The 12,082-nt window shown below is 39.4% G+C and overlaps 1 protein-coding gene across 2 annotated transcripts in view; it reads left to right on the top strand.

The window, feature by feature from the left end:
* LOC140410157 (ribonuclease inhibitor-like) overlaps positions 1–12,082 on the top strand; it is a 145,584-nt gene that overhangs the window by 88,697 nt on the left and 44,805 nt on the right. The window lies entirely within an intron of this gene.

Consider the following 12,082-nt stretch of genomic DNA (forward strand, 5'->3'; position numbering starts at 1 on the left):
GTTACACAGGAACAGGAGGAGGCCCCATTCAGCCCCTTCTCCAGCCTGTTACACAGGAACAGGAGGAGGCCTCATTCAGCCCCTTCTCCAGCCTGTTACACAGGAACAGGAGGAGGCCCCATTCAGACCCTTCTCCAGCCTGTTACAGAGGAACAGGAGTAGGCCCCATTCAGCCCCTTCTCCAGCCTGTTACACAGGAACAGGAGTAGGCCCCATTCAGCCCCTTCTCCAGCCTGTTACACAGGAACAGGAGGAGGCCTCATTCAGCCCCTTCTCCAGCCTGTTACACAGGAACAGGGGGAGGCCCCATTCAGCCCCTTCTCCAGCCTGTTACACAGGAACAGGAGTAGGCCCCATTCAGCCCCTTCTCCAGCCTGTTACACAGGAACAGGAGGAGGCCTCATTCAGCCCCTTCTCCAGCCTGTTACACAGGAACAGGGGGAGGCCCCATTCAGCCCCTTCTCCAGCCTGTTACACAGGAACAGGGGGAGGCCCCATTCAGCCCCTTCCCTAGCCTGTTACACAGGAACAGGAGGAGGCCCCATTCAGCCCCTTCTCCAGCCTGTTACACAGGAACAGGAGGAGGCCTCATTCAGCCCCTTCTCCAGCCTGTTACACAGGAACAGGGGGAGGCCCCATTCAGCCCCTTCTCCAGCCTGTTACACAGGAACAGGGGGAGGCCCCATTCAGCCCCTTCCCTAGCCTGTTACACAGGAACAGGAGGAGGCCCCATTCAGCCCCTTCCCTAGCCTGTTATGCAGGAACAGGAGGAGGCCCCATTCAGCCCCTTCTCCAGCCTGTTACACAGGAACAGGGGGAGGCCCCATTCTGCCCCTTCTCCAGCCTGTTACACAGGAACAGAGGAGGCTCCATTCAGCCCCTTCTCCAGCCTGTTGCACAGAAACAGGAGGAGGCCCCATTCAGCCCCTTCCCTAGCCTGTTATACAGGAGGAGGCCCCATTCAGCCCCTTCCCTAGCCTGTTACGCAGGAACAGGAGGAGGTCCCATTCAGCCCCTTCTCCAGCCTGTTACACAGGAACAGGAGGAGGCCCCATTCAGCCTCTTCTCCAGCCTGTTACACAGGAACAGGAGGAGGCCCCATTCAGCCCCTTCTCCAGCCTGTTACACAGGAACAGGAGGAGGTCCCATTCAGCCCCTTCTCCAGCCTGTTACACAGGAACAGGAGGAGGCCCCATTCAGCCCCTTCTCCAGCCTGTTACACAGGAACAGGAGGAGGCCCCATTCAGCCCCTTCTCCAGCCTGTTACACAGGAACAGGAGGAGGCCCCATTCAGCCCCTTCTCCAGCCTGTTACTCAACAACAGGAGGAAGCCCCATGCAGCTCTTCCCGTAATTTTCCTCAAAAAATCCCATCGACTGCTGAGAACAGTCTCCCAAATATTCCTTACTCGAGGAATACGCGGATAATCTGTCTATAAAAGAGAAAGTGCTGGATAAACCAAGCAGGTCTGGCTGCATCGGTGGAGAGACAAACAGAGTTAACATTTTGATTCGATACTCAGAGTTAAAGAGAGATGAAAATGTGACACTGTTCAAAATGGAGGAGGGGTGAAGGAATCTTAGTGGAAGGATCTATTCCTGCCGACTACGCCAAGTTGAAAGAATCTGTAATATTTTTTGACTAGGCCAAGTTGTTCGATTCCTTGTATTATTCGACTGTGTATAGTTGAAGGAATTTATATCATCTCTGCTATTCGGTTACCAGTAGCACTTTGCGAATACTGGGACTCAGCAGAAATTTAAGTTAAAACTTCTCAGGTGCCAAAAGGAATTCTTTTATTTTTCTTCTATTGATTACAATTTGAAAGTCATTTAAAAGGCAATTCGTAGACAATTCGAATCTTTCAGAGAATTTCAGACATTATCTTTTTGCTTAGGCAGACAGCTCGAAAGTAACTTTTTAAAGGTCAAAGTCTGGCAATGAAACATGAGGAGAGAGAGAGAGCTAATCTTCAGCTAAACTCAAACTCAAAGTCAAAAACACTACATCACTACAAAGACAGACTGACTAAACAGACTGACAGACAGACAGACTGACAGACAGACAGACTAAAATGGCGGGCGGAAACTTTTCAGTTATACACTTTCATATCTGTCTTAAATCACCTACTCACGCCCCAATATAATTCGAATTGCTTTGGGTTAGACTCAAACACATTTGATTTGACCGCAAGCCGTCCATCTTCAATGTGCAACATTAGCTTTAAATGTTGGTTATCTGCATACTTGTCTAGGTTAAGGAATGAGATAGTCTGCTTTATCTTTACCAACAATAAACTGGTTTTAAGCTAGCTTGGCTAATGCAAAAATGGAGACTTCATATCGAGAAAGCTGCAATCAAATATATATTTGATTCAATGCTGTACAAACTGCACTGGACTCCTGCCACCTCGTTGCCATGGAATTCAGCCCTTGTCCTTGACAGCAGCACAAGCAGTGTCAAATTGTCTTGCAACTGCGCTGTTTTAATCTATGATGGAATTATGCTGTTTCATGTATCTATTGAAGCTATATGTTTTGAGATGACCTGAGGTTATAGGTGCTGAAATTCTCACTTTTAAATGGGTATTTAAAACTGGGGCTTAATATTTATGCTTAAACAGCTGTCTTTTACCTATACTAGTTGTATTACAAATACCTGGCTTCTACAGTCGGCCCTTTGATAAATCGAAAAATGTGAGATATATCAGTATAAGATAAAAGACATCATTAATGCGATAGGATACGTAAAAGCGCAAAGAATAACTTTGTCATTGCAATTTTAAACAATAGAATGGACACCTAGCATTGCAACAGGCATTTCAAAATAATAATTATTATTAATAAATTAATCAAATTTGATACTACTGATTCAGTATTAATAAATATACAATATGTTAATAATAGTCAAGTAGTTGATTGATCAGTAACATTTCAATAATAGTGTTTCAGCTCAAATTCATCAATTGGGGGTACAGTTGGGTGAGTTTGAATCATTCTGAGAGTTGGTCCCCTGCGTTTAGCGAATAGTTCTTTGATGCACTTAGCACATTGGTATGTTGTGTAAATGGTGAATGCAGCTACACAGGAGAATGAGATTATTCTTATTGTGGACATTCCAGTGTGTCCAAGCGACTCGCAAATTTTGTCCCAGAGATAACTTGGGGTGGATCAAGTTTTTTGATTTTGTTTTGGATATGTAATGCCAAATCTTTAACTTCTTTCGAGTTATTGGAATGAAAGTGCAACACTCTGCACCAATCAGGGCGCAGGTGCCACCTTTTTCAGCTAGCACAGAGTCAAGTGCCATTCGATTTTGTAATACTACGGTTAACATTTTACAGATCTTACCATTGATATACTGATTGAAAATTGATATATGATAACATAATTCAGCAATAAACAATTAATAATCACTTCATGTATACAAATAAAATGATTAGACAATAAAAAGTTGAACATATGGGGCGAAATTCTCCCCCAACGGCGGGATGCCCGCCGACTGGCGCCAAAGCCGGCGCAAATCAGACGGGCATCGCGCCGGCAAAAAGGTGCGGAAGTCTCCGCATCTTTGGCGGCCTAGCCCCAACATTGAGGGGCTAGGCCGACGCCGGAGGGATTTCCGCCCCGCCAGCTGGCGGAAATGGCGTTTGTTGCCCCGCCAGCTGGCGCGGAAATGCGGCGCATGCGCGGGAGCGTCAGCGGCCGCTGTCAGTTTCCCCGCGCATGCGCAGTGGGGAGAGTCTCTTCCGCCTCCGCCATGGTGGAGACCGTGGTGGAGGCGGAAGGGAAAGAGTGCCCCCACGGCACAGGCCCGCCCGCGGATCGGTGGGCCCCGTTTATATCGAGAAAGCTGCAATCAAATAAATATTTGATTCAATGCTCCACAAACTGTACTGGACTCCTGCCACCTCGTTGCCATGGAATTCAGCCCTTGTCCTTGACAGCAGCACAAGCAGTGTGTCAAATTGTCTTGCTGTTTTAATCTATGATGGAATTATGCTGTTTCATGTATCTATTGAAGCTATATGTTTTGAGATGACCTGAGGTTATGGGTGCTGAAATTCTCATTTTTAAATGGGTATTTAAAACTGGGGCTATATATTTATGCTTAAACAGCTGTCTTTTACCTATACTAGTTGTATTCAAAATACCTTGCTTCTACAAGTGGGCAATTGCCGCGAAAGGCAGAGACAGGGACATGGTGGAGGGCAGCAGCAATTCCATGCCAAAGTTGTCATGGAACACGATACAGAGTGGGAAGTTTTTATATTATTACAGAGTACAGCAGGTGTTAGGAGAATAATGGACAGCCTTTCTAATAACAGAATAAAGGTCAGCCCTTTGCGAAAGAGTAATAGCAGAATGTCTCAACAACAGATTAAAGATTAGCAGAGTCTGAAAGTGAAATAACGGAGTGTTTTGATAATAGAATAATGATCAGCTTGTCTGGAAGTGAAATAGCAGAATGTGCTAATAACAGAATAATGATCAGCACTGTCTGGAAGTGAAATAGCAGAATGCGTTAATAACAGAATAATGATCAGCACTGTCTGGAAGTGAAATAGCAGAATGTGTTAATAACAGAATAATGATCAGCACTGTCTGGGAGTGAAATAGCAGAATGTGTTAATAACAGAATAATGATCAGCACTGCCTGGAAGTGAAGTAGCAGAATGTGTTAATAACAGAATAATGATCAGCATTGTCTGGAAGTGAAATAGCAGAATGTGTTAATCACAGAATAACGATCAGCACTGTCTGGGGGTGAAATAGCAGAATGTATTAATAACAGAATAATGATCAGCACTGTCTGGGAGTGAAATAGCAGAATGTGTTAATAACAGAATAATGATCAGCACTGCCTGGAAGTGAAATAGCAGAATGTGTTAATAACAGAATAATGATCAGCACTGTCTGGGAGTGAATAGCAGAATGCGTTAAGAACAGAATAATGATCAGCACTGTCTGGGAGTGAATAGCAGAATGTGTTAATAACAGAATAAAGATCAGCACTGTCTGGAAGTGAAATAGCAGAATGTGTTAATAACAGAATAATGATCAGCACTGTCTGGGAGTGAATAGCAGAATGTGTTAATAACAGAATAAAGATCAGCACTGTCTGGAAGTGAAATAGCAGAATGTGTTCATAACAGAATAATGATCAGCACTGTCTGGGAGTGAAATAGCAGAATGTGTTAATAACAGAATAATGATCAGCACTGTCTGGGAGCGAAATAGCAGAATGTGTTAATAACAGAATAATGATCAGCATTGTCTGGGAGTGAAATAGCAGAATGTGTTAATAACAGAATAATGATCAACACTGTCTGGAAGTGAAATAGCAGATGTGTTAATAACAGAATAATGATCAGCATTGTCTGGAAGTCAAATAGCAGAATGTGTTAATAACAGAATAATGATCAGCACTGTCTGGAAGTGAAGTAGCAGAATGTGTTAATAACAGAATAGTGATCAGCACCGTCTGGGAGTGAAATAGCAGAACGTGTTAATAACAGAATAATGATCAGCACTGTCTGGGAGTGAAATATCAGAATGTGTTAATAACAAAATAATGATCAGCATTGTCTGGGAGTGAAATAGCAGAATGTGTTAATAACAGAATAAAGATCAGCACTGTCTGGGAGTGAAATAGCAGAATGTGTTAATAACAGAATAATCATCAGCACTGTCTGGGAGTGAAATAGCAGAATGTGTTAATAACAGAATAATGATCAGCATTGTCTGGAAGTGTAATAGCAGAATGTGTTAATAACAGAATAATGATCAGCACTGTCTGGAAAAGAAATAGCAGAATGTGTTAATAACAGAATAATGATCAGCACTGCCTGGAAGAGAAATAGCAGAATGTGTTAACAACAGAATAAAGATCAGCACTGTCGGGGAGTGAAATAGCAGAATCTGTTAATAACAGAATAAAGATCAGCACTGTCTGGAAGTGAAATAGCAGAATGTGTTAATAACAGAATAATGATCAGCACTGTCTGGGAGTGAATAGCAGAATGTGTTAATAACAGAATAAAGATCAGCACTGTCTGGGAGTGAAATAGCAGAATGTGTTAATAACAGAATAAAGATCAGCACTGTCTGGCAGTGAAATAGCAGAATGTGTTAATAACAGAATAATGATCAGCACTGTCTGGGAGTGAAATAGCAGAATGTGTTAATAACAGAATAATGATCAGCAATGTCAGGAAGTGAAATAGCAGAATGTGTTAATAACAGAATAATGATCAACACTGTCTGGCAGTGAAATAGCAGAATGTGTTAATAACAGAATAATGATCAGCACTGTCTGGAAGTGAAATAGCAGAATGTGTTAATAACAGAATAATGATCAGCATTGTCTGGGAGTGAAATAGCAGAATGTGTTAATAACAGAATAATGATCAGCACTGTCTGGGAGTGAAATAGCAGAAGTGTTAATAACAGAATAATGATCAACACTGTCTGGAAGTGAAATAGCAGAATGTGTTAATAACAGAATAATGATCAGCATTGTCTGGAAGTGAAATAGCAGAATGTGTTAATAACAGAATAATGATCAACATTGTCTGGAAGAGAAATAGCAGAATGTGTTAATAACAGAATAATGATTAGCATTGTCTGGGAGTGAAATAGCAGAATGTGTTAAGAACAGAATACAGATCAGCACTGTCTTGGAGTGAAATCGCAGAATGTGTTAATAACAGAATAAAGATCAGCATTGTGTGGGGGTGAAATAGCAGAATGTGTTAATAACAGAATAATGATCAGCACTGTCTGGGAGTGAAATAGCAGAATGTGTTAATAACAGAATAATGATCAGCACTGTCTGGAAGTGAAATAGCAGAATGTGTTAATAACAGAATAAAGATCAGCACTGTCTGGAAGTGAAATAGCAGAATGTGTTAAGAACAGAATAATGATCAGCATTGTCTGGAAGTGAAATAGCAGAATGTGTTAATAACAGAATAATGATCAGCACTGCCTGGAAGAGAAATAGCAGAATGTGTTAACAACAGAATAAAGATCAGCACTGTCGGGGAGTGAAATAGCAGAATGTGTTAATAACAGAATAAAGATCAGCTCTCTCTGGAAGTGAAATAGCAGAATGTGTTAATAACAGAATAATGATCAGCACTGTCTGGGAGTGAAATAGCAGAATGTGTTAATAACAGAATAATGATCAGCATTGTCTGGAAGTGAAATAGCAGAATGTGTTAATAACAGAATAATGATCAGCACTGTCTGGAAAAGAAATAGCAGAATGTGTTATTAACAGAATAATGATCAGCACTGCCTGGAAGAGAAATAGCAGAATGTGTTAACAACAGAATAAAGATCAGCACTGTCGGGGAGTGAAATAGCAGAATGTGTTAATAACAGAATAAAGATCAGCACTGTCTGGAAGTGAAATAGCAGAATGTGTTAATAACAGAATAATGAACAGCACTGTCTGGGAGTGAATAGCAGAATGTGTTAATAACAGATTAAAGATCAGCACTGTCTGGGAGTGAAATAGCAGAATGTGTTAATAACAGAATAAAGATCAGCACTGTCTGGGAGTGAAATAGCAGAATGTGTTAATAACAGAATAATGATCAGCACTGTCTGGGAGTGAAATAGCAGAATGTGTTAATAACAGAATAATGATCAGCACTGTCAGGAAGTGAAATAGCAGAATGTGTTAATAAAAGAATAATGATCAACACTGTCTGGGAGTGAAATAGCAGAATGTGTTAATAACAGAATAATGATCAGCACTGTCTGGAAGTGAAATAGCAGAATGTGTTAATAACAGAATAATGATCAGCATTGTCTGGAAGTGAAATAGCAGAATGTGTTAATAACAGAATAATGATCAGCATTGTCTGGGAGTGAAATAGCAGAATGTGTTAATAACAGAATAATGATCAGCACTGTCTGGGAGTGAAATAGCAGAAGTGTTAATAACAGAATAATGATCAACACTGTCTGGAAGTGAAATAGCAGAATGTGTTAATAACAGAATAATGATCAGCATTGTCTGGAAGTGAAATAGCAGAATGTGTTAATAACAGAATAATGATCAACATTGTCTGGAAGAGAAATAGCAGAATGTGTTAATAACCGAATAATGATCAGCATTGTCTGGGAGTGAAATAGCAGAATGTGTTAAGAACAGAATACAGATCAGCACTGTCTTGGAGTGAAATAGCAGAATGTGTTAATAACAGAATAAAGATCAGCATTGTGTGGGGGTGAAATAGCAGAATGTGTTAATAACAGAATAATGATCAGCACTGTCTGGGAGTGAAATAGCAGAATGTGTTAATAACAGAATAATGATCAGCACTGTCTGGAAGTGAAATAGCAGAATGTGTTAATAACAGAATAAAGATCAGCACTGTCTGGAAGTGAAATAGCAGAATGTGTTAAGAACAGAATAATGATCAGCATTGTCTGGAAGTGAAATAGCAGAATGTGTTAATAACAGAATAATGATCAGCATTGTCTGGAAGTGAAATAGCAGAATGTGTTAATAACAGGATAAAGATCAGCACTGTCTGGGGCTGAAATAGCAGAATGTGTTAATAACAGAATAAAGATCAGCATTGTGTGGGGGTGAAATAGCAGAATGTGTTAATAACAGAATAATGATTTGCATTGTTTGGAAGTGAAATAGCAGAATGTGTTAATAACAGAATAAAGATCAGCACTGTCTGGAAGTGAAATAGCAGAATGTGTTAATAATAGAATAATGATCAGCATTGTCTGGAAGTGAAATAGCAGAATGTGTTAATAACAGAATAAAGATCAGCACTGTCTGGAAGTGAAATAGCAGAATGTGTTAATAACAGAATAATGATCAGCATTGTCTGGAAGTGAAATAGCAGAATGTGTTAATAACAGAATAAAGATCAGCACTGTCTGGAAGTGAAATAGCAGAATGTGTTAATAACAGAATAATGATCAGCACTGTCAGGGAGTGAAATAGCAGAATGTGTTAATAACAGAATAATGATCAGCACTGTCTAGGAGTGAAATAGCAGAATGTGTTAATAATAGAATAATGATCAGCATTGTCTGGAAGTGAAATAGCAGAATCTGTTAATAACAGAATAATGATCAGCATTGTCCGAAAGTGAAATAGCAGAATGTGTTAATAACAGAATAATGATCAGCACTGCCTGGGAGCGAAATAGCAGAATGTGTTAATAACAGAATAATGATCAGCATTGTCCGAAAGTGAAATAGCAGAATGTGTTAATAACAGAATAATGATCAGCATTGTCTGGAAGTGAAATAGCAGAATGTGTTAATAACAGAATTAAGATCAGCACTGTCTGGAAGTGAAATAGCAGAATTTGATAATAACAGAATAATGATCAGCACTGTCTGGGAGTGAAATAGCAGAATGTGTTAATAACAGAATACAAATCAGCACTGTCAGGGAGTGAAATAGCAGAACGTGTTAATAACAGAATAATGATCAGCACTGTCTGGGAGTGAAATAGCAGAATGTGTTAATAACAGAATAAAGATCAGCACTGTCTGGAAGTGAAATAGCAGAATGTGTTAATAACAGAATAAAGATCAGCACTGTCTGGGAGTGAAATAGCAGAATGTGTTAAGAACAGAATACAGATCAGCACTGTCTTGGAGTGAAATAGCAGAATGTGTTAATAACAGAATAAAGATCAGCATTGTGTGGGGGTGAAATAGCAGAATGTGTTAATAACAGAAAAATGATCAGCACTGTCTGGGAGTGAAATAGCAGAATGTGTTAATAACAGAATAATGATCAGCATTGTCTGGGAGTGAAATAGCAGAATGTGTTAATAAGAGAATAATGATCAGCAATGTCTGGGAGTGAAATAGAAGAATGTGTTAATAACAGAATAATGATCAACACTGTCTGGAAGTGAAATAGCAGAATGTGTTAATAACAGAATAATGATCAGCATTGTCTGGAAGTGAAATAGCAGAACGTGTTAATAACAGAATAATGATCAACATTGTCTGCAAGTGAAATAGCAGAATGTGTTAATAACAGAATAATGATCAGCATTGTTTGGGAGTGAAATAGCAGAATGTGTTAATAACAGAATAAAGATCAGCACTGTCTGGGGGTGAAATAGCCGAATATGTTAATAACAGAATAATGATCAGCATTGTCTGGCGGTGAAGTAGCAGAATGTGTTAATAACAGAATAAAGATCAGCACTGTCTGGAAGTGAAATAGCAGAATGTGTAAATAACAGAATAATGATCAGCACTGTCTGGGGGTGAAATAGCAGAATGTGTTAATAACAGAATAATGATCAGCATTGTCTGGAAGAGAAATAGCAGAATGGGTTAATAACAGAATAATGATCAGCATTGTCTGGGAGTGACATAGCAGAATGTGTTAATAACAGAATAATGATCAGCACTGTCTGGGGGTGAAATAGCAGAATGTGTTAATAACAGAATAATGATCAGCATTGTCTGGAAGTAAAATAGCAGAATGTGTTAATAAAAGAATAAAGATCAGCACTGTCTGGGAGTGAAATAGCAGAATGTGTTAATAACAGAATAAAGATCAGCACTGTTTGGGAGTGAAATAGCAGAATGTGTTAATAACAGAATAATGATCAGCACTGTCTGGGAGCGAAATAGCAGAATGTGTTAATAACAGAATAATGATCAGTACTGTCTGGAAGTGAAATAGCAGAATGTGTTAATAACAGAACAATGATCAACACTGTCTGGGAGTGAAATAGCAGAATGTATTAATAACAGAATAATGATCAGCACTGTCTGGAAGTGAAATAGCAGAATGTGTTAATAACAGAATAATGATCAGCATTGTCTGGAAGTGAAAGAGCAGAATGTGTTAATAACAGCATTATGATCAGCATTGTCTGGGAGTGAAATAGCAGAATGTGTTAATAACAGAATAATGATTTGCATTGTCTGGAAGTGAAATAGCAGAATGTGTTAACAGAATGATGATCAGCACTGTCTGGAAGTGAAATAGCAGAATGTGTTAATAACAGAATAATGATCAGCACTGTCTGGAAGTAAAATAGCAGAATGTGTAATAACAGAATAATGATCAGCATTGTCTGGAAGTGAAATAGCAGAATGTGTTAATAACAGAATAGTGATCAGCACTGTCTGGGGGCGAAATAGCAGAATGTGTTATTAACAGAATAATGATCAGCACTGTCTGGAAGTGAAATAGCAGAATGTGTTAATAACAGAATAAAGATCAGCACTGTCTGGGGGTGAAATAGCAGAATGTGTTAATAACAGGATAATGATCAGCACAGTCTGGAAGAGAAATAGCAGAATGTGTTAATAACAGCATAATGATCAGCATTGTTTGGGAGTGAAATAGCAGAATGTGTTAATAACAGAATAATGATTTGCATTGTCTGGAAGTGAAATAGCAGAATGTGTTAACAGAATGATGATCAGCACTGTCTGGAAGTGAAATAGCAGAATGTCTTAATAACAGAATAATGATCAGCACTGTCTGGAAGTGAAATAGCAGAATGTGTTAATAACAGAATAAAGATCAGCACTGTCTGGAAGTGAAATAGCAGAATGTGTTAATAACAGAATAGTGATCAGCACTGTCTGGAAGAGAAATAGCAGAATGTGTTAATAACAGAATAATGATCAGACTTGTCTGGGAGTGAAATAGCAGAATGTGTTAATAGCAGAATAAAGATCAGCACTGTCTGGGGGTGAAATAGCCGAATGTGTTAATAACAGAATAATGATCAGCATTGTCTGGGGGTGAAATAGCAGAGTAGGTTAATAACAGAATAATGATCAGCACTGTCTGGAAGTGAAATAGCAGAATGTGTTAATAACAGAATAATGATCAGCACTGTCTGGGGGTGAAATAGCAGAATGTGTTAATAACAGAATAATGATCAGCATTGTCTGGAAGAGAAATAGCAGAATGGGTTAATAACAGAATAATGATCAGCATTGTCTGGGAGTGAAATAGCAGAATGTGTTAATAACAGAATTGTCTGGAAGTGAAATAGCAGAATGTCTTAATAACAGAATAATGATCAGCACTGTCTGGAAGTGAAATAGAA

This window comes from Scyliorhinus torazame, chromosome 4 (assembly GCF_047496885.1).
Source record: "Scyliorhinus torazame isolate Kashiwa2021f chromosome 4, sScyTor2.1, whole genome shotgun sequence".
Lineage (NCBI taxonomy): Eukaryota > Metazoa > Chordata > Chondrichthyes > Carcharhiniformes > Scyliorhinidae > Scyliorhinus > Scyliorhinus torazame.